Genomic DNA, 22,913 nt, shown 5'->3' on the forward strand with positions numbered 1-22,913 from the left:
CTGTTTGGAACTACTTTTCCTGTTGGGTGGGGCAGGAGCCACTCCCTAGGTTCAGAACACTGGAACTCTTCTGGAAAGCAGGAACTCTTTTCTTACCTAGGCGTGGCTGTGGAAGGAGACACCTAAGCACTACAGGAGGCTATTTAAACCACACCCGATGGATGAATCTTGCTTTGCGTTATTCTGCATCCTCTGCAGCAGAACGCTCATCGTGTCTTCTGATCCTGGGCCTAAGGAAAAAGGCTTACCATCCTGAATCCAGTCTTCAGCAACACCTATAAAGACAAGAGAGAACAGGTTAGCATTACGGTCTTCAGTGACAGCGCTTCACTTACCTGGTCCATCGGCTGTCACCAACGCCTCGCGCTGCATTCCGGCATCTGAAAGACAAAGGCTTACCTACTCTTCGTGCGCTCCGGAGGTCTTCGCACAGCATTCCGGCATCTGAAAGACAAAAGCTTACTAACTCTTTGCACGCTCCGGAGGCCATCGGCGCTGCATCCCGCATCTGAAAGACAAAACAAGGTGCGTTTAAAGACATTGCGGAACTTTAATACTCACGTGCCATTACTCTTTTCCACATCTAACCCAGTGGGTATTCCGGCACCCTGCAGCCGCTCCGAACTTGTACCTGCAAAATAAAAAGACAGTTAGAGCGCATCGTGAAGCAGGCAACAAGCGCTTACTTACGTGCTTCCAGGCGCTTCTATTCATCACACGGGCTCCATCTTCAACTCACTTCAGCCCGTCATCCGCCATCGCCGGAACCCTGCAAAACAAGAGACATCATTACTAAAGACTTTTTTAAAGATATTAGAATTACTCGAAACTTACCGTTCGTGCAGTAAACGACGGACAGCAGTCCTCTGAAGTCGAGAGGCCTGCTCCCCTTATCCAGTGAAGAAACTGGTTACAGCACCCTGCCCCGAGGCAGATGGAGAGCACGGCGTTCACTTACCTAAGGTGAGAGCGTTAACCTTTGGGGTTCTACAGGAGAAGAGAAAGGGAAGAAGAGAGAGACATTCAATAACCCAGTTCATTAATCCCATATTTTCTATCTGCAGACATCTTACCCTTCGAGTCCGACATACAGTGCACAGAGGTCCAGCCCAAAGAGCCAGCCGTGTGTTACACATCACCTTTGAAGATACGGTATACGCCCAGTCAAGACCGGCGCCTCTACGGGAATCAGGTGAGCGTTACAGAACGCAAAGCCTACCGCAAAACTCCCGTCCAGGCGCTATGGAAACCTCGGATACCGACCAGCTAGCCCAGTTACTTGGGGAACTAAGGGCAGAAGTGCATGCAACCCGTCAGGAAACGAACGCTCTAAGAAGGGAACTGATTATTTCCAAGGAGCGAACAGATGATCTTGCTAGACAATTGCTACAGTCACAAGCCGGACAGACCCCGTTACCCGCATCTGGGGGAAATCTTCCTTCTACATCCTCTATGAATCCAGTGCAGATCAACCTACCTGGGAATGTACCTCTGGCTCCGCCCGAACGATTTTCTGGTGACCCAAAGAGGTTTGCAGTATTTATCAATAAGTGCCGGTTGCATTTCTTATGCCGGCCAGCAGCCTTTCCAACTGATCAAGCTAAAGTAGCTTTCGTGCTTTCGTACCTTAGTGGCAATGCGGCAGACTGGTCAATCCCTCTAGTAAATCAAGATGATCCGGTCCTCCATGATTTTCAAGCTTTTCAGCTCAGTATGAAAAAACTATTCGCAAGACATTCACAGGGGCAGGCCTTGGACAATGAGCTTCTTTCGTTGCGACAAGGTAATCAAGACCTTTTGGCTTATATTGCGTCTTTCAACAGACTGATAGTGGAAACTCAATGGCCTGAGGACAAAAGGATTACGCTGTTTTATAGAGGTCTACGTGGAGAGCTCAAAGATGTGTTAGCCCAAGTAGTGAATGCCTCACAAGATTGTTCGGACTATATAGACTTAGTCGTTCAAATAGATCACAGACTGCAGAACAGGAAGGCCGATCGTTCCAAGTTTGATGCTCGAGTATTTTCCAAACCGCCGACTCCTTCCAAAGGAGTAGACTCCGGGGAACCCATGCAAATAGGGGGCCTGAAAGGTCCTCTAACACAAAAGGAGCGGGAAAGGAGAAAACAGTTGCAATTATGCCTCTATTGCGGAAACTCAGGGCACTTTCTTCGAGACTGTCCGGTGAAACCTGCCAAGAAGGCAGTAGGAGCTGCAGTTACCAAAGTTACAAACTCTGAGCAGGGAAACGACCTCGCCCGACAAGAATAGAGGTCCTCTTGCCGAGCGTGAAAACCAGTTCCGTGACCTCGCATTTCGTGATACCTATGGTCCTCATTAGCCCTGATAATCCGGATCGATTACATGCAATTGAAGCTTACGTCGACAGCGGTGCCATCGGCAATTATGTGGATCATGAAATGGTTTTGAGGATGAATCTAACTCTTTGTCCCAAGGCTGTAAAGGACGTCATTACTACGGTGGATGGAACAGAGATAGCCTCCGGACCAGTAACGCATACCACTCAAGAAGTGACGCTAGTAAGTCAAGATGGACACCATGAGAAGATCGTGTTCGATGTGATCAAGGCTCCTCAGTTTCAGATTATTCTAGGAATACCTTGGTTAGAGAAACACAATCCTCTGATCGATTGGCGAGCAAGAACGGTCCAGTTTCCAAAATGTGTCTCTACTTGTCACCCTCCACCTGGTGTTGCACTGGCAGCAATTTCTTCAGAGACTCCCCAGTTACCTCCCGAATACCTAGAATACCAAGATGTTTTCCGGAAGGATCAGGCTAACTCTCTACCTCCTCATAGGTCTTATGACTGCCAGATAGACCTGATACCTGGATCTACTCCTCCTTGTAGTATAATTTATGCCCTCACCGAGCCTGAGAACCTTCACCTTCGACAATACCTGTATCAATACCTGGCAAATGGGTTTATTCGTCCTTCCAAGTCCCCTGCTTCTTCAGCTTTGTTCTTCGTTCCAAAAAAGGAAGGAGACCTTAGAACTTGTATAGATTATCGCTCCCTGAACCAGATCACCGTCAAGAATAGATATCCGTTACCTTTGATCCCTGAACTCCTGGACCAAGTCAGAAAAGCATGCATATATACAAAGCTGGATCTTAGAGGAGCCTACCACTTGGTACGAGTAAAAGAGGGCGATGAATGGAAGACGGCCTTCCGCACCAAATATGGGCTATTTGAATATCAGGTCATGCCCTTCGGACTTTGCAATGCCCCGGCCGCCTTTCAATATTTTATGAACGATGTCCTCAGAGAGCTCATAGATGTGTGTGTTGTTGTTTACATTGACGACATCCTCGTTTATTCTTCATCGGAATCTGAACATCGGAAACACGTGAAAATGGTCCTCGAAAGATTGCGTCAACACAAACTTTTCGCTAAGTTGGAAAAATGTGTTTTCAACGTGACTGAAGTTGAATTCTTGGGATTCATATTATCACCTAGCGGAGTGCGTATGGATTCAAAGAAGGTCGATGCAGTTCTCAAATGGCCATCACCATCCTCCGTAAAAGGTGTGCAAAGCATGTTAGGCTTCGCTAACTTTTACCGCAGGTTTATCCCCGAATTTTCTCGAATAGTCCAGCCCATCACTGCCTTGTTAAAGAAAAACAAACGTTTTGAATGGTCTACCGAGGCGGAACAAGCTTTCCAGGATTTGAAGACTAAATTCATCTCTGCACCAATCTTAAAACACCCTCGCCCCGAACTCCCCTACATCGTGGAAACTGATGCTTCAAGCCTTGCCATGGGGGCAGTTCTATCACAAAAGGACCCGGTAACCAATCAGTTGCATCCCGTGGCATTTTGGTCCCGCAAATTCTCGCCTCCTGAAATCAATTACACGATTACTGACAAGGAACTTCTGGCTATCAAGTCTGCCTTTAAGGCTTGGCGGCATTATCTGCTGGGGGCCCGACACACCGTTACTGTGATTACGGATCACCGAAACCTGCAATATTTGAAAACCGCAAAAGCCCAATCCTCTAGACAACTCCGTTGGGCATTATTCTTTGCCAAGTTTGACTTCATAATTACCTATCGACCTGGTACAAAAAACGGTAAAGCTGATGCCCTTTCTCGGATGGGAGTGGAAGAACACTTGATCAACCCTAAACCTGTACCAATCATTCCCGAACAAAGAATTCTGGGTGTAATCGCCACACAATCCATAGAGGAAGTTAAGGATAAAGCCAGGCAACTTGTAACTCCAGCAGACATACAGAATTGGCATCTGCAGGGAAAGGACTTTGCAGTAAAGGACAACTTATTGTATTTCCAAGAACGATTATACCTGCCCAGCACAGATTTACAGAAAAAAGTAATCTCTTGTTATCACGATTCTTTAATGGAAAGACATCCCGGTATGGCCAAGACCTCAGAAAAGATGAAGCGCTACTTCTGGTGGCCGTCTTGGAAAAAAGATATCAGAGACTTTATAATGTCCTGTGGAGTATGCGCCCAAAACAAGAGTCAAAAGGAAAGACCAGCAGGCCTCTTACGCCCTATTGACATCCCACCTCGCCCTTGGCATAAGCTTTCTATGGACTTCATCACCGATCTACCTCCATGCTCCGGATACAATACGATTCTAGTAATCGTGGACTTATTCTCCAAGATGGCGCATTTCATTCCGCTCAAAGGCTTGCCAACAGCAGCAACTCTGGCCCGAGAATTTCTCGAAAACATCGTCCGACTGCACGGTTTTCCTTCGGTTCTAATTTCAGATCGAGGTAGTCAATTTATTTCTCATTTTTGGCGAAGTTGCTGTCGGTCGGCTCAAATTGATGTGAGACTATCGACCAGTCACCACCCTCAGACCGACGGACAAACCGAGAGGACCAATCAAACTCTGGAACAGTATTTATGCTGCATGCTGCAACAAACTGAAAAAACTTGGAAAGACATCCTTTGGATAGCCGAATATGCCTTCAATAACTCTGTCCATTCGGGAACTGGGAAAACCCCGTTTTTTCTTTTATACGGCAGTCACCCTCGAACCTCGGAGTTGGATCCCCTCCAAGATCTTGAAACACCAGCAGTAGACTACCTGCATTCTACAATCACCCAAGCCTTTAAGGAAGCTGTTTCTCACCTTCAAAGGGCTAAAGAACAATACAAGAAAGGGGCAGATCAACATCGGAAGGAAGCCCCTCAATATCAAGTAGGGGATCAAGTCTGGTTATCCACCAAATATCTACCTCTAAAAGGGCCACGCACATTCAACCCAAGATACCTTGGTCCCTATTCCGTCACTACCATAGCAAACCCAGTAGCGGTCAAGTTGGACTTGCCCCCGCACATGAAGATACATCCGGTCTTCCACGTCTATCTATTAAAACCCGTGCAACCTCAAACCCGACTAACTAAATCTCCAAAACCCATCCTAGTTGATGGAGAACTCGAGTTTGAAGTCAAAAGCATTCTGGACTCCAAGATCTCCAAATCTAAAATATTTTACCTAATTGACTGGAAAGGCTACGGCCCCCAAGAGAGATCCTGGGAACCTGCTGAATATGTCCACGCTCCTCGCCTAATCAAAAGATTTCACCGAACATTTCCTGACGAGCCAAAACCCCCGGAGAAGCCCGGTTTGGGAGGGGCCTTGAGGGAGGGTACTGTCATGATCTCTGCTTCCAAAAGGTCAGGGTTTTCCCAACTCCCTTGGAAGCAGATCCATAACCCAGGTTCCGAGTGCCAACCAGTCCCAATTGGGACCTTTTGGACCCAGTCCTGGCGCCAGTGGCACCAGGCTCATAAATATGCCCAGTCCCAGCGCTGGAAGCGCCGGGTTCATAATGCTTGGGTGGACTTACCTGCAGCAGACCATGCTGCTTACTTGCCTGCCAGTTGAGCCTCTGATCCTCTTCTGTTTGGAACTACTTTTCCTGTTGGGTGGGGCAGGAGCCACTCCCTAGGTTCAGAACACTGGAACTCTTCTGGAAAGCAGGAATTCTTTTCTTACCTAGGCGTGGCTGTGGAAGGAGACACCTAAGCACTACAGGAGGCTATTTAAACCACACCCAATGGATGAATCTTGCTTTGCGTTATTCTGCATCCTCTGCAGCAGAACGCTCATCGTGTCTTCTGCATCTGATCCTGGGCCTAAGGAAAAAGGCTTACCATCCTGAATCCAGTCTTCAGCAACACCTATAAAGACAAGAAAGAACAGGTTAGCATTACGGTCTTCAGTGACAGCGCTTCACTTACCTGGTCCATCGGCTGTCACCAACGCCTCGCGCTGCATTCCGGCATCTGAAAGACAAAGGCTTACCTACTCTTCGTGCGCTCCGGAGGTCTTCGCACAGCATTCCGGCATCTGAAAGACAAAAGCTTACCAACTCTTCGCACGCTCCGGAGGCCTTCGGGGCTGCATCCCGCATCTGAAAGACAAAACAAGGTGCGTTTAAAGACATTGGGGAACTTTAATACTCACGTGCCATTACTCCTTTCCACATCTAACCCAGTGGGTATTCCGGCACCCTGCAGCCGCTCCGAACTTGTACCTGCAAAATAAAAAGACAGTTAGAGCGCATCGTGAAGCAGGCAACAAGCGCTTACTTACGTGCTTCCAGGCGCTTCTATTCATCACACGGGCTCCATCTTCAACTCACTTCAGCCCGTCATCCGCCATCGCCGGAACCCTGCAAAACAAGAGACATCATTACTAAAGACTTTTAAAGATATTAGAATTACTCGAAACTTACCGTTCGTGCAGTAAACGACGGACAGCAGTCCTCTGAAGTCAAGAGGCCTGCTCCCCTTATCCAGTGAAGAAACTGGTTACAGCACCCTGCCCCGAGGCAGATGGAGAGCACGGCGTTCACTTACCTAAGGTGAGAGCGTTAACCTTTGGGGTTCTACAGGAGAAGAGAAAGGGAAGAAGAGAGAGACATTCAATAACCCAGTTCATTAATCCCATATTTTCTATCTGCAGACATCTTACCCTTCGAGTCCGACATACAGTGCACAGAGGTCCAGCCCAAAGAGCCAGCCGTGTGTTACACATCACCTTTGAAGATACGGTATACGCCCAGTCAAGACCGGCGCCTCTACGGGAATCAGGTGAGCGTTACAATCCCCTTCCCTGTAACACCTTTCCCCATCTTACCAGGTAGGATACTTAGGAACTCAAATACCCCCCCGCCCCCACCCTCTTTTCCGACACAAACACTTTCTCATGGACAACTCACTGTGAGAGAAAACGGACTAACACCCGAGCTGTATACCTGACATGTCCCAATACAATGGTCAGGCAATTACTGATCATTACACACACCTGCAGCTTTTTGACATGACCCAGGTGTATTACGATGGGGGCTGCGAAGGAGAAGGGAGAAGGCTTTGAATGAGCAAGGCAAAGCACACGAGGAAGCAGCAGTTCAGTGATGGCAGTTTAATACAAGGAGAAAGACAGCAAGTCCAAAGAGGGTTGTAAGGAGGGAAGTGCCCTTGACCTTTTCATAGAAAGACCATTACTTTTATGACCGTTCGAAAATAAGAAACGTAAGACCCGGAATCAAAGCTGAAGAAGCCTGCATTGTTTGTCAGAGGTACCCGAGGCTCCCTCGCATTGATTGCCAAGGCGGGGAGGATCGTTTGCCGCTGTGGTACTGTCCTTGGCTCCTACAGCAAAGTAGCGCCAGTAAAGTCAGCACAGCCGGTAAGTTGGAGAGACTGATAACAGACCAGTCTGTGTTAAAGTCAAGGGTGCAAGCAGCAACATTGTATGGAGAAAACTGAAGAGAACAGTGTGTGAAGTTTATGATACAAGAGACGCGGATATAATTTTACAGTGGATGAGTACTGAACTTTTGAAGCCAAGATGGATACCGTAAACGGGTCCGGCGCCACGTGGGTGCTCATTCGAAGGTCTGTTAGGTATCTAACTGAAAGGTGGCAAATGTAAAAAGGAATTGTGAGATCGAAGTGGTCCGTCAACGGGTCAAGCCAAACCCTGTGCCCATTCGAAAGTCTTCGATAGTTGATGCTAACTGAAATTGGTCCAAACCCGGCTGAGGCAGGCTAATTGTATTAAGAAGGGGATCTCAGCCTGGGTGAGGGGGATTCCAGGGTGAACCGTGAGTCACCCGAGAGAGAATATTCTATGAACATAGTGAAGAGGACCTGAGCCCGAAAGAGGGGGATCCAACGTGACGATTGTTGTATTAAAGGGATCTGAGCCCGGCTGAGTGGGATACATGGTGAATAGTACATCACCTGAATTGAGTACTTGTAAGAGAAAATTTACTTTTTGTTGTTTTGTGGCATCAGGCCTTCTGAATCAAGAGATTTTGATAAGTAAAGAGACTTGGGCACAGAAGGCTCTGATGCTGGCAATTGAACTGTATCCTCGTGCTAAAAAAGCCAGAGATTGTGCTACGTGTGAGTGATCCGCCTTGTCCCATGCTGAAAACGTGGGTAAGGGAGGTCAACGGCCTGAGCATCCCAACACTACCCCCACACTATTTGTATTTAGAGGTAAGGATTGGCAATCGTTTTCTTTTTGTATAGGCCCTTTTATTTTGACAAGACAACACTAGGAGTGCGTTGTTATTATTTGATGGTCGTAGCTTGCTCCCATCTCTAGATTTAGGATTAGATACCCTTGTTGAAGTTCAATAAACACCCTTGAACTGTGCTCACTTGTCTGGCTTACTGTTGATACTATGCCTTCCTTACATTGGGCACACAATTGCTTTTACTACGTTTTCTACTTGCATGAAGATATTGTAGAATACAGCTCACCATGAGGGAAAATTCTTGCCTCCCAAGTCTAAGCAGTTATTTGTCGGCCGCAAAACATGAGGGAAAAAGAAAGTTTTCTTGAAGGATCTGCATGATCAGTGCATTTGACTACATGCCTAAAGAGTGCAGGTCTTTCTCACAGAAATGACTTGAGGACAGGTGCAGAAGATTGTTGCTCTCAATTAGTGCAGGAGTGGTATCTTCGAGAGACAAAGCTGTCAGAATTCTGCTAGCTAATTCCAATAAAGGGGAAAAGCATGGCCAAAAAGGGCCCATTCAGAAGAAAGTGGAACAGATAAGTGGATAAAGGCTTCTCTGCCTGTGGAGTGCTCTGGTAAATCAGAATGAAGGTTGTAATTCCTTTAACGAAGCAAGGGAAAGATACAGGGGCATCTGTTCAATCCCATTCTAATACACCGTACTGATGGTACCAGCATCAAACTATGTGGAAATGTGTTATAGGGATGAGTACTGACGAGAGGACTCCTCCACGAAAGATAGTCTATAATGGCCCAAACTACACCTACAACAACCGGCCCATCCATGAAGCCCTCGTCAAGGGCGACAACTGACTCATCCACAAAGGCCTTATGAACCGCTAAACTGACTCGTCCCGTAAGGCGTCTTCGACGCCTCAAGAAATGACTCGCCCAAGGCTTACAAAAATGAAGCAGCAAGTGTGACATTGATGGTGCTGTCGATCCTGACAGTGGGGAATTTCAAACATCACAAGAGAAAGAAGTTCACAGATTGAGACTCCAAGGGAAACGTTTTTCTCCTGCAGGATCCAATGACACTGTGAAAACATACTTTGCAATAACCCTGGATATCAGCCTTTTTAAAGATATACCTGAAATTATCATGGTGGCAGAGGAGATAATGCCACTTTAGGCAAGCAGGGAGATCCACACTTCATCGGAGCAGGACACCAAAGATGAAACATCATTTATGCCTCCTTTTGCTTTTGGATTCCTTGCAAAGGATTATAAAGCAGTATGGAAATATTGTCAAGCGAGAAAGCTGTCGCAACAAACCGTGATCTCAGAAGTCATGTGTGAAGCCTACAGTTAAGACCTGTGGGACGACAGTTCCTCTGGAGAGGACTCTCCACAATTAAACTCTCCGTGACTATGACTTCTACAGAATCAAGACCATTATTAATGCTGGAAAGGTATTTAGGAGAAACAGCAAAGCCCCAGGACATGGGGAATTTCTTTTATTTTTTTGTTACACACCGCAACCTAAAGGCATCGGGGCGCACATGGAACCCACGTGGAATCTGTCCGCAGACACTGTATGAGAACGAACGATCCATACGGCCAGGGCAGTCCTCTTGCAGCAGAAAGAATGGGAATTGCCACGGGAAAAAGACGACAAATGGATCAATACTCAATTGGAAAAACAAGAGGAGACCCTGCCGGGACACTCCACTTCACTTCTTGACAACATTGCATTGTTCCATCAGCTAATGAATAAGGCGTCACAGCCTTTTGCGATTGAAGTGCGGGTACAGGGAAAACAATCCCTCTTATAACAATAGAGAGAAAAAGACAGGCAATCAATCGCACCGTTCATGTTTGTAAGGGATCTGAGACATGGGTTAACTGAAGACGCCTCCAACACTTGTTTGCTCAGTCAAGGCCTTATAAAAACTAATAAAGCTAATAACTCTGCTCCTCTCTTTTTCAAAGACAATACGAAATATGACTCTGTGGTATCCAGAACCACAAGAAACCACTCCACTAATTCATCAGATCCGCTGTCTTGACACTTCCTATGGATTTATGAAAAGTGTAGGCCTTGGGAAAGTTTCATCCACAGCATTGCTACCAAAGTGCCTAACGGATGTGTGTTCACAGCCAGATACAAGGGAAAGAAAAGTGCTTTTAAATAGCGCATAATTAAAGATGAATTAGCCTCTAATCCTGGCTTTGTTGTTGCTGTTGATCTTGCAGATAAAGGTTTCTGTCAATTAGCAAACCGGGCTATCCTCAAACAGCATGGCTGGATGAAAGCAATCAATTTTTCGACCAGAGGTACAATCCAGGATTGACGATACTCTGAAATCAGGGAAAGTTGACAAACTGCTGCCTGCGCTTTGGGGCATACTCCCTTTTGGAGCTTTTAGAGACTCGATACTCGGACCCAGGAGATTCATGATATTAATACAAGAAATGCAGCTTCCACCAGCACCCATATACTGGGTGCAACAAGAATTAGAAAAGGTATATGCATTATAGACAACCCACGACAGAGACGAGGCTTGAATCACTCCTGATCAAACACTAGCAGAATATGACTCTTTCATGCTGTCCCTGACTATATTCAGCATCCTGGTCGGGGGCAGCATTTTCTGATTTTCGAACAATTGTGGACGGATAACATCAGACTTGTGGGTGCTTCAGATATTCTAATGGATAACCTCCTCCCACAGATTCCTCATCTTGGAAGGTTTTAGCAGCATCGGCTAAATCATGGAAACGATTCCTCCAGCAGGGGAGCATAGTGCCACTCTATTGAAGTTCCTCGATGCACCTGCTTCTCAATTCTCGATGTTATGTTGGGTCGCCAATACATACCTCAAACCATGCCCCGTGACGTCAGTTCCTTTATTCAACATGCTCAACATCTTACATTGAACAGTACTCTTCTTATGTGAGAAAATCCTTTGAAAAATTATTTCATGCCCGGCTCTCACAAAGCTTCTGGGTGCAAGTGATGTCCTGACTGTAACTCCAAGATGTCTGTGACTGAACTGTGGTGTTTGAGAGCAGAACACAACGTCAGGGAGTGCAGGTTGTGCCAAACTACTGAGAAATGGTATAGCCAAAGTGGCGCTAAGTGAGTATGCACCCAAGTCCCCAGGGGTACCTCATACAAAAGTAAATCCTCAGAGTACAGAAGCTCCTGTGCTCTAGCACCTTGAAGCGTCTCTTGTGCTTGATGGAATTACCAATAAAGGGTCTCAGACCAAATAAACGGACAGACTCAAGGAATATGGCAAAGTACTACTTTATTCTCAAGTAAATAAAGCAGGGTCAACTGACAAACGTCAGACAGATGCTTGCACACTCACCCATAAACTTGATTACACAGGGGTCTTATACCCCAATATGCATCATCTATGACATCATTGTACGTGGCAAACCGTAAAACGTATTAGCGAGCGGGATTGGATTAGGGGAACATATTAATTTAAAGAACACATATAGGTTAGTATTTCATTGGCTGTCTCTTATCTGGAAGACAACCCTCGAACTACCTCTAAATACGAATAATACTGATTATAGCAAATAATATGGCAGTGGGGTGGTCTATGCAACATTGTATAGCAGGTTGCCCCCTTAGACCCAGTGATTGGTTGGCATCCTCACCCAACCTTGGACTTTCGACTCGGCTAGCAGCACATGAGGAAACCGAAAATGAGGTGCTTGGATCACGTCAGATTACTCCCCACATTCCCAATTAATCCATCATTTCTCATCAGACCGCCATGAGCCAAAGATTCTTATCTATCTTTTGTGTTATTGCTTATTTACACTTATTGGCTAGCAAGTTACTTTGTCTTCTTTTACGTTCATGATTACTTTATCGTTTCATACACGTTTCTCTTGTCACTTAGGTTACATTGTCACGCTTAAGGATTTTCATATCATTTCAGTATGGCTTCATACTTCTTCTCCATGACATCACTCTGCCCTTGTCAGATTTCATTCAGCGCTCCATAATGTCTAATGGTGCGTGCTGATCTCCTTCCATACAGCATCCTTCCACCCTTTCAGTGCGAGGGTACATTCGGTACGGCTGTCAGAGTGCATATCTTCTCTCATACACTTGATGGGATATAACACATGGGGGTCCCACATATAGCCCTTTGCCTACTGTTCCAGTATGACGGCGGTGAGGGGGCGGGGAGCTAGAGCAAATGCGTCCACCTGCTCCTCTACACTCCAAAACAACCAGACAGAGTGCAGACAAGGACCCTTCTTCTGGTAGTCCAGGAGTAGGTGCAAAAAGGAAACCGCTCACACTTGAAGAGTGAATCACACTATTAATCATCGTCCTCACGCAAGAAGTCTCACACCTTAAAGGACAGCTTGACAGAGTTCGTCACCTGAAAGGGGAAAGGTAAAATTGCCCACAAAAATCCTCAGCAGACCAGTGCAAGCAATTCCAACTCCAACCTTCAGATATTTTTCCTAAGCCTGGAGCTCCACCACCCACTACGTAGACTGGTGAGACTGCGCCTTCAAAGGCTGATACCTGCATGCAGAAGGGCTTGGATAGGGCGGAATCATGATATTGACGCCATTGGTCGAGGCAGACCACTCAACTTTGATGCCAAAACTTTGAAATTTAGGGGTTGAACATCGATCATAGCTCACAGTGTGGAGAATTTGTGAAGATATGCCCTGGAGTCCAGACATTTCCTTCAATCGATGCAGTTTATTTATTTTAGATTTGTAAAGTGCACTAAACCCGAAGGCATCTAGGCGCTGGTTACAGTACAAAGACAAGGCAGTTAAAGAGAATGAGTCATGAGATGTTGAAGTAATCTCTGGGAAAAGTTCAAGTAAGTTGAAAAGCCAGGTGTTTGTCTCTGAAGGGCCAGTAAGATTGTTCCGAGCGCAGGGAAGAGTGTCAGTGAGTTCCAGAGTAAGGAAGTGATGACTCTGAAGCTGAAGCCTCCTGCTCTGCTGTGTTTGAATCTTGGAATGGCAAGATAATGGCTATAGGAGCAGTGTGTGGATCTGGTGCAGATAGGTTTCGTGAATCTTTGAGTCGGGTATGTTGAGACTGAATTGGGGATGCAGCGGTGAGTGATGGCGAAAGCATTCAATTTGATGCGCTGCCGGATTGGGAGCCAGTGAGCTTCTTTCCTGGATGCCGTGATGTGGTTGCATTTGGAGAGACCAAGGGCAGCACACAGGGTGTTGTTCTGGATGACGTGTAATCTATTAAGGTTCTTTTCAGTTGTGCCCATGCCCATGAAGAGCGCATTACAGTATGCGTTTTGAGCCGATAATGGCACAGGATATGTTGAGGTGGTTGTGTGAGGAGAGGAATGGTTTGCTGGCATTAATGAACTTCATGGTATGGGCAGCGGATAATGCAATGGCATTGACTTGTGTCATGTTAAGGGTGGCGGTAAGGTAGACTCTCAAGATTTTGACTGACTGTGAAACTGGAATTGTGAATCCGTCTATAGTTAAGGCTTGATAGGCAGAGTTGAGTTTGGAGAGTACGGTTTGGGTCCCAACAATGAGGAGTTACGTCTTGTCATCGTTGAGGCAGAGCTGATGGGATGCCATACAGGCCTGCATGGTTTCATAGATGGAGTTTAGTGTGGTGGAATCCTGAGGATAGTTCCCAGTGAGGGGGAGGAGGATTTGTGTATCATCTGCGTAATTCGTGTAAGTGGTGCCGAGGGATTCCAGATGATCGAAGAGGGGTCGAGTGTAAACATCATAGAGAGTAGGTGCGACACCACACCACACGACACCACACGAAGGCAGCGGAGACGGTCCAGTAGGAGAAGGAAGTATTGTATCTGGATATCGGCTGCATGGTCTAGGTTTTTTAGAAGAACGGGACTGTGGTGATAGGTCAGTAGTTAGTTGGAATGGATGGATCAAGCGAGTGCTTTTCGAGGAGGGGCTAGATTCATGCTTCTTTAAGACTAGTGGGAACGTAGCAAATGGCATGTTGATAATGGCAGTGATGATGGGGGGGGGAGGGCTTCAGAGCAATCTTTGAGGGTGTCAGGGCAGAGGTCACCCTTGCAGTGAGAGGGTTTGAGGCCTTTGAGTTGTGCTGTTTCATATTTGGCAAACGTTGAAGGGGGTAAGGAGATGTGGCTAGAAGGGTAAGGGGTGGTGAAGGCACAGAGTGTTTGGAACACATAACAGATTGTGTTTTTTTTATAGATTTTATCTTGAAGGATAGCAGTTGTTCCCAAGAGGGCATCTTGAAACTTGCCACACCAGGTATCATCTTTGATGAAGTTGGTAGGAGGTGTGGATGGTGTTTCGAGCTCACGTAGGATGGCGAAAAAGCTCTCAAGAATCAGATTTGGCCATGGAGATTCTGTCATCGTAGACAGCGGAATAGGCATTGTAAAGGCCTTGCTTGTATTCCTTGAAGATGCAAGTAAAGTTTGCCTTATTGATTTCAGAGGGGGTTGTACACCATTCAGATTTGATGGGTCATTTTTTAGCAGGCATGGTTTAAAGGTGTGGGGTGAACCAAGAGTTTTTGTGAGAAGAGGGCTTGGCTTTCCACTGTTTAAGTGGGGCAAGTGTATTTATGGCTTGTGCGCCAGTGTTGTTGTAGAGGTTGACAAGCATAGTAGGGTCAGCCGTGTGACGGGGATAGGTGAAGGGTTAGCAGCTAACGGGGGGAGAATGCGCTCTCTGGTGAGATTGCGTGTGCATCGTGATAATGCGGGGGATAAGGCAATTGGATTGTAGGCTGTATATTTAGAGAAGAGGATGGAGCATGAGATGATGTAGTGGTCTGACCAAGGGCAACTTATTTTTGAGATGGTTTGAAATTGTTGACATTTGAAGACGCCTCTTCCTCATTTCTCTGGGACCCATAGGAGTTTTCAATTATATAAATATCAGAAACTTTTAACAGGTTTTTCATATTCTTAATATATGAGAGGTTAAAATTGTTTTCACCCTCATTCTGACAATTATTTTGAGAAATAAAAAACTCCCCGACAGCAAGTCATTACATATTCTGGCATCAAGGATATTCCCTTTCTTGAGGAAGATGAATACAGCGTCTCATCCCACGAAGTCCTCTGTTCCACTGGGACCCTTCTCTTGCAAGGTGATGCTCAAGGCTAATACTGCCCCCAGGGTCAGGATCAGGAAGGGTTTGTCTTTTCCTGGCCACCTCGGAGGAGACTTTAGGTAGGGTTTTTGTGAGGACTGCATAAGATCCATCACAGAGTTCACAAACTTGTGGGTTGTGTAGGGAAGGCATGGTATCGCAAGCATTAATACTGGCACAACGGATACAATGTGTAAAACATTTATTGAAAATGTTGGGGTTGGAGAAACTCCTATTTTGCCCTATAACTAAGTTTGGAGTAGTCTCGACCATCAAACGATCAAATTACCCCTTTTGAAGTCCGTCAAATGAAAATGGCCCATGCTAACAAAACCTAATGCCTGCCCTATCTCTTAAACAAAAGTGGAAAAAGGAGAAATGTATGCAAAAGGAAAAATCAGTGTTCAAATGAAAATGTGGCTGAACCAGCTCTCCTCCCCACGTTAAGCCTCACAGAGTAAGGTGTTCTTTGTAGGCAGGATGACGCACTCTGACTCGGTTTCCTACACAGCTCAACCGCCTGGCCTTCCACGTTAAAGTCTCTTTCTCTGACTTCAAAATTTAAGTTTCAACCAAAATGTTCATAAAGGTCCCCCTCTGCGAATTAAGTTCAACACAAAGTTGCAAGGGGGCGGGGGGCTCCCTTCCCCAAGCTTGGTATACTTCGGGTCTCCCTCAATCCGACTCGGACCCCTTTTCGGATGCCAAAGTCTTTCAAATGTGCGTGGCTTTCTTACCGACCACCGCAGGACCACTTCGACACAATGTTCACTATCTTACTTTCACTCTTTCCGTTTATTCGCCTTTTAGCTTCAAACAATGTACCTTTCACAGAGACTTTCGAAATGGGCTACTTCCTTTCACGGGACCACTCTGTTACTTAGTATTGCTGATCTCGCAGATGAATTTTAATTTAAAGTTCATTCACGGGTCTGTCTTTTTCACGTCTTATCCACACGCGTGCAGCCTTCACTTGTGATATGATGTTGCTACTTCATTCACTTTAACACACACCAGTCTCTCAGTTCGCTTGCCAACTCACTGCCTGTGTGCTCTTCTTTCTGGTTTTGCGGTCTTCCAATTTTCAAGTCAAGGTTAGTACCACAGGCTTGGCCTCGCCTCCCCAACTCTGCTGTTCACCCATCAGGGTTGCTGGCATCCTTGAAACACAATACAATCTTCACTTATGGGATCTGGTCTTGGGGTTTTCGGTCCACTGTTCTCATCCCTTGGTCTGTTGCTCTGTTCCAGTGGGGTGTGCCTTTGTCCCAGAAGACCTACTCATTCTTGTGTTCCGCCTTGCTCAGAGTATGTCTTTAGGTGTTACCTTTTATTCGGATGAGGATAGCTAACTGGTATCAGGTGTGTGCACTTAGGGTAAAGTGCCTGAATTTGCATAACCCGATTAACGGGACATGTCCAGAACAATGTGAGAGAGTTAGTCTGGTTACACGCAGTCACCACCTTCCTCGGCCCAGTGTTTGTGTAAAAAGGGGAGGGCAGTTGGGACTTCGGAAAATCCTAGAAAATGGTATTGGGTAGGTGAACAAAAAAGGGGGAATACCGCATCTCACCATCGGCTATCTCACCCCCACTCCCTGAAGTCCCCCCACCCAGATGATCCTCCCGCTCTGGTCCACCCCCAGCAACTGGATCCAAAAGCGATGGCTGTGTACTGGCCACCTGGATGACAAGTCTGCGAGGAATAGCGGGTGAGACACCCTTTGGTTTCTCACAGTTGGGAGCTCATCAAGTGATAGGCCGTCCTTGCCCAAACAGGAAAGACGGGCAGGGGCTCCAGCCTTTTAAGAATCTTCCTTTTATGTGTATTACTTTCATACAAACATCTACTTCCTGCTGGGTCTGCGCTCTGCTCTCTACTCCTCTGCACAGTGTTGAATGTGATCTGCGATCTCACTATATCAAATTACCTCTATTGCAAATGTCCACTGCTTATGAAAGCATCCATATTTGGTAGAATGCTACTTCTTTTCTTAGCTCTCATTCAATGGACCTCAGTGTTCAGCTACTCCATTTTGTGCGCTGCCTTGAATTGATGTCAACACATAGCTTTAGCTGTGAAGTGCAATTGCTTTTCAGTGAAGAGGGGTACTCTATTCCCTGTGGGATGGAGCGTCTGACGGCGCAGTAAGAGGTTTTCCCAAAGGAACTTGTTTCTGAGGATGCATTGATTGCAGATTTGGGTGCAGACCTGAGTGGCCTTGACAACTCGTAGGACTTTATTATTATGTGATCAATCCCTTAAAACCATCCTAATACTACCTTCTGTCGCACAATGACTAAGAGTCTCTCAGAATGGACTCTCTGGTGAAGATAATCACAAGACAACCTCACAGATATACCAGAAAAGGGGCCTCCTGAAGAGACATTCATGCCATTCAGTATGGCATTAAAGTACTCAATCCTGGACCTTGGCAAGGACCATAGGCGACAGCAACAGTTGAAAATGAATTGGCACGTAAATATAAGTCGGGATAGATAGACCTGGATTCCTGATCCATGCTTCCCACACCAGAGACCTTTATGGTGCAGGCGACCATAGTGTTTTAAATCTTCTGCCTTTCTCTCTTGGTCTCCCGACAGAAAGAGTAAGACACTCAATGCTGTGGCTAAAAAGGTGTTTACTTCTGGAAGTGTGGCTTTGAAAGCTATTAGCACCAGTTATATCCTCAAAAGATATTCCCAAGTTCCGGCCAGTGATTTCCAAATCAGTGTCCTATTTACCTGAAGGCAAGGTATGCTATGGCTTTAATGAATTGATATCGGATGGGAAAGAAGTCACCTGGCAGGCTCTACAAGCTGGACTGGATGCCGCTTGCTGTGTGGCACACTCAATGGGCACCAATTCAGTCACAAGGAGATATTCCTGGTTAAGAACATCAGATTTTATCCCAGATGTTCAGGTCAAATTACTGGACCTGCTTTTCGTTTGGAGTCCATCTCTTCGAAACGAAGGTGGACAAGTCCCTCAAACTTCATACATCCAAGGCGATTGGCAGTTCAGCAGCCTACTGGGCAATCCTCCTCTGGTCCAAAATGGAAGGGACGGAACCTTTGGTACCTTTCTTCATTTGACCAAAAAGGAAGAGGCCAAACAGAAGAAGTAGTAGAAGCAAAAAAGAGAAGCCAGTCCTCAACGGCATCAGTACGGTCTTCCTCTGCAACAACTGGAAAACCTCTTTAGGGAATTCTCCCATGCTGCAGAGGCCAGTGCAGTGCTCTGAACAATGGTATTTGCCATTTCTTCAGGTACATGGATCCATCAGGTGAACCCCCATAGCTACTGCCTTCCGTTCATAAATAGCCTGACAGATTGCCCTCCATCCAGATCTTCTCGGCCTACGGACTACCTACTCCGGCAGGAAGTCAGTTACCTGCTAGAAAAAGCAGTGATAGATCTGGTTGCCGCTATGGAGACGGGCGAACGGCGTGTACTTACACTAAATCCTGGTGCCGCAGAAGGACGTAGGACTGGACCTGAGGTGCTTGAACAAGTTCCTAAGGAAGGACAAATTCATTAAGGATCTTAGTGCAGATCCTTAAGGCCTTGGGAGTCTCAGGATTGGGTGGTGTCAATGGACCTTCAGGGCACTTATTTTCACATGCCAATCCATCCAAAGCACAGAAGGTACCGGAGGTTCCTGATTGGCAACACTCATTACCACTTCTGGGTCCTGCCTTTTGGTCCAAACTCGCCCTACCCCAGTCCCACCCAATAGCCTTCCCCTGAATGTTGTTGGTGATGGCAGTGAGTCTTGGGAGGAAACAAGTCTATGCATTTCCCTACCTGAATGATTGATCCACACCTGTTCCTTGGAACAGGCACTAGACCACCTGCACCACACCTGTCCTCTCCTACACAGGCTGGACTCATCACTCAACATGAAATCACAGGTGACACATTCACAAACTGTTCAATTCCTCTCAGAGGTCCTGGACACCAGCTCAAGAAATGCTCTTCCCTTCCCGTTCTGTGAAGCCCGGGTAGAGAAGATAAATCAGAAAATTGTAGAACGCTGAATCCCTTCCACGCTCTGACTACCTCAGATTATTGGATCTCATGGCTTTTTGGATTTTCTTAGTGCCAGAGACCCACCTGTGGATGAGATATTTCAGATGGCCTCTCAGATCATAGTGATCAGAATTTTCAGGCACAATGACTCGCCTCTTGGAGTTCCTGACTTGAGTGTCACAGGACCTTCTGTCATACACCTGACACGAGAATGTGAAGGCAGGGGAGTGATTTTGTCAATTTTGGCAAAAGGAAAATGTTGTGACTGGTGCCTCCATGAAGGGATTGAGCGCCTACTTATAAGAGTTCAGTGATGTACAGAACGGTGGTCATGCACACTCTCAATAAAAGAGGGGGTGAAGTGATCACTGACCCTGTTCTGGGAATCAAACTAGCTCTTGTACTGGATTTTAGAGAATGGCGTATGCTCTGAGAAGGCAGGTTGGGTCCCCCGTGATAGTGAGCTATTCTATAAGGCCCTTCTAGAAATGTTTGACCTTTGTGGAACCCCGCAAGTGGAACAGTTTACATCAAGTGTAAACAGGAAGTGCAAACTGTTCCACTCCAGGGAATATCCTCAAGAGATACATTGGGGGACATATTCGTGGTGAGGTGAAATGTCGAAGGATATCCACTGTTAAAGGCTATCGATAAGCGATTTTGGTAAAACACCAAACCAAGCTTTTTATTTCTCCCCCAGTGATGCAGTTCATAGGGGGATGGTGAACATGCTCCCACCCGTACAGTTTATCATCCCCTCCTCGTCCCTTAACTTGGTATTGATGTTCTCCGTGGTGGCACCATTTGAACCAATGCATTCATGCCTACTCATACTTTTGACTTGGAAGCCTGTTTTTCTAGGAGTGATAACATCAGCAGGACGATGAGTGAGTTGTAGGCTCCTTGTGTAGGACTCCTTATCTTGACTTCTCGAAGGAGAAGAACATGCTTATAGTATTTAATCCTCTGTCACATCCTTCAAAGGAGGAAATATTCCACTAACTTGACCCTAGAAAAAAGGTCACAGGTGCTACATGGCTAGGATTTGGGAGTTCAGAGAAGATGAACCTTTCACTGGTTATGCATGGGCAATATGGGAAAACAGTTACCAAAACAAACTCTCTTGTGCTGGATTGTACTCTATATTTAAGAGTGTTATTCCTTATAGGGAAAATGAATACTTGAATGCCTTAGGGGCCATTCAACTAGGAGGCTAGCCATTATTTCTGCTCTGCAGAGAGGAGTACCACTGGCCTTTTTCTAAGCTGCAAAGTGTGACCCATTGCATACCTTTGCCAAACAATGTTTGGGCTTCATATCTGGTCAGGATGCTCAATTTGGCAAAGCAGTGCGCCAAAGGTATGATTGGTATTTCTTCTTTCGTACATGCATAGGTCGACATCTAGTGGTAGTCGTGGAGGATTACATTATTTGTTTTTGAAACTGGAAAAGTGATGTCAACTGGACGTGTCAGTAATACTATGCCTAGTGTGACCGTCCACTGTACCCCATGGTCCTTCACGTGTCGAGGTTACTCGGATTGTTTTTTTCCGCCATCATAGTTGGACGCAAGTTGCGGAGTTCCTTCTCTCTGGCTAACGCCTAGAATTATTCAAGTTTAAAATAAGACTTTTTTTATTTCCTTTCGACGGCCGCACCACCGCAAGATATTCCGCGCCAGTTTTCGAGGACGGATTCATCATTGACGATGACTACTTGTACCTTCTCAACGAACTTTGACTGCACCCTACCTAGGCCTCGACGGGCCTCAGCCCTTCAGACTAGGAAGAGTCTGGGGAGATTATAACTTTCTTCTCTTTAGAGAATGCCTGTTCCTTCCCTGTTCTTCCTTTTTCATCGCCGGGCTGCCATCGTTCGGTATTATGGAAAATACATCTTTTAAATGTTGTCCTTCCTGTAATAGGAAGTCCCCCTGGAAGGACACACACAAATGTGTAATCACTGTCTCCCCAGAGACCACCCCAAAAAGCATTGCAAGTCTTACAAATGATTTCGGCCCAAAACATTAAAGGACTGTAAGACAAAGCGCTGGGCCCATCACGCCATACAGGCCGAAGCCGCTATGTATGTGGAGGGAGCGTCCAGCTTTTGCAGCGTCGGTGTCCTAAGTGACGCTGAAGGCGATCAGGACCCGACGGTTTTTAGCATGTGAGCACCCGACTCCATCAGACAGGCTGGTGGTCCTGCTATGGTGACTACACCCCGCGGCTCAATCACTCACACTGCATGCCACACAAAGCATGTTCCCCGACAGTTGACTGCTTCGTCGACCGTTGAAGCACACAGTGTCGAAGGGAAGGTCCTCAGTCGTCCCTGTCCTCTGGGCCATCGTGCTTGCGTTCGCCGCATAACAGGCTCCCAAAACAGACGTCGAAGTCTGTTTCCGACACACCAAATAAATCTGACCAACTTTAGACTGCATGAGAATGTGCGTCCAAAGATGCTTCGAAGGCCCCTTCCACTACCTCCAGAATGAGAGAGCACATTAAAAAACATGTCCAGACACACTCCTAAAGTCCAAGGCATCAAACAGTTCTAAATCTTCGATGCCCCTATCCTCTGAATCCTCTACTTCCAAATCTAAGGACCCTTCTCTCTCTAGGGATGCCCTTTCAGGGGCCATGCAACATAAATAACCCTCTAAATCAGAGAGTACCCCTACCCCTGTTTACCCCTACCCCTGTTCCATTAGCTTTCCCTAGCTCCACCCAATGGAGCCCAGAAAGTTTTAAGATAATGCGAAGAATGTCATGCTTTGAAGACTTCCCTGATCAACTTTCCACCCTTAAAGGGCACTCAGCTAAATATCAACCTGCTGCCAAAAAAACACAGACACCTTCCAGCCCAGCACCTCGCAGGACACTTCTCGGGATCTTTACTGCATTGAAACTTCAGGCTCTCAAGATCCTGGTTCACAAGGAGGTCAAGGGGACAATATGATCCTGACCAGTATTGTGATGATGACGTCTACATCGTACAATCTCTGGACCTTCATGACCAACCTGTGGCTGACTTCCCTGTGTATAATTAGCTACAGTACAATGAGCTCCTCTTAAAAGCTGCCGAACATTTTAAAATTGATACACAAGAGGCATAGGTAGATAAAGACTTTGTTGAGGACATCCTTGGGGATAAAAAGTCTGTGGCACAGTTCATACCCCTCCTGCAGTCCATTCAGAGGCGCATTCAGCCTTCCCTACTCACCCCTAACCTTACGAGGGCAGTTAACCCCCGTATTGA

The 22,913-nt window shown here is 46.3% G+C and overlaps 1 protein-coding gene across 1 annotated transcript in view; it reads left to right on the plus strand.

Moving 5' to 3' along the window:
* The window catches only part of ANAPC2 (anaphase promoting complex subunit 2), a 649,174-nt gene that overhangs the window by 589,422 nt on the left and 36,839 nt on the right, over window positions 1–22,913 (plus strand). The gene's annotated exons all lie outside the window — the stretch shown is intronic.

Source organism: Ambystoma mexicanum, chromosome 8 (genome assembly GCF_040938575.1).
Source record: "Ambystoma mexicanum isolate Mex_15411 chromosome 8, UKY_AmexF1_1, whole genome shotgun sequence".
NCBI classification, from domain to species: Eukaryota; Metazoa; Chordata; class Amphibia; order Caudata; family Ambystomatidae; genus Ambystoma; species Ambystoma mexicanum.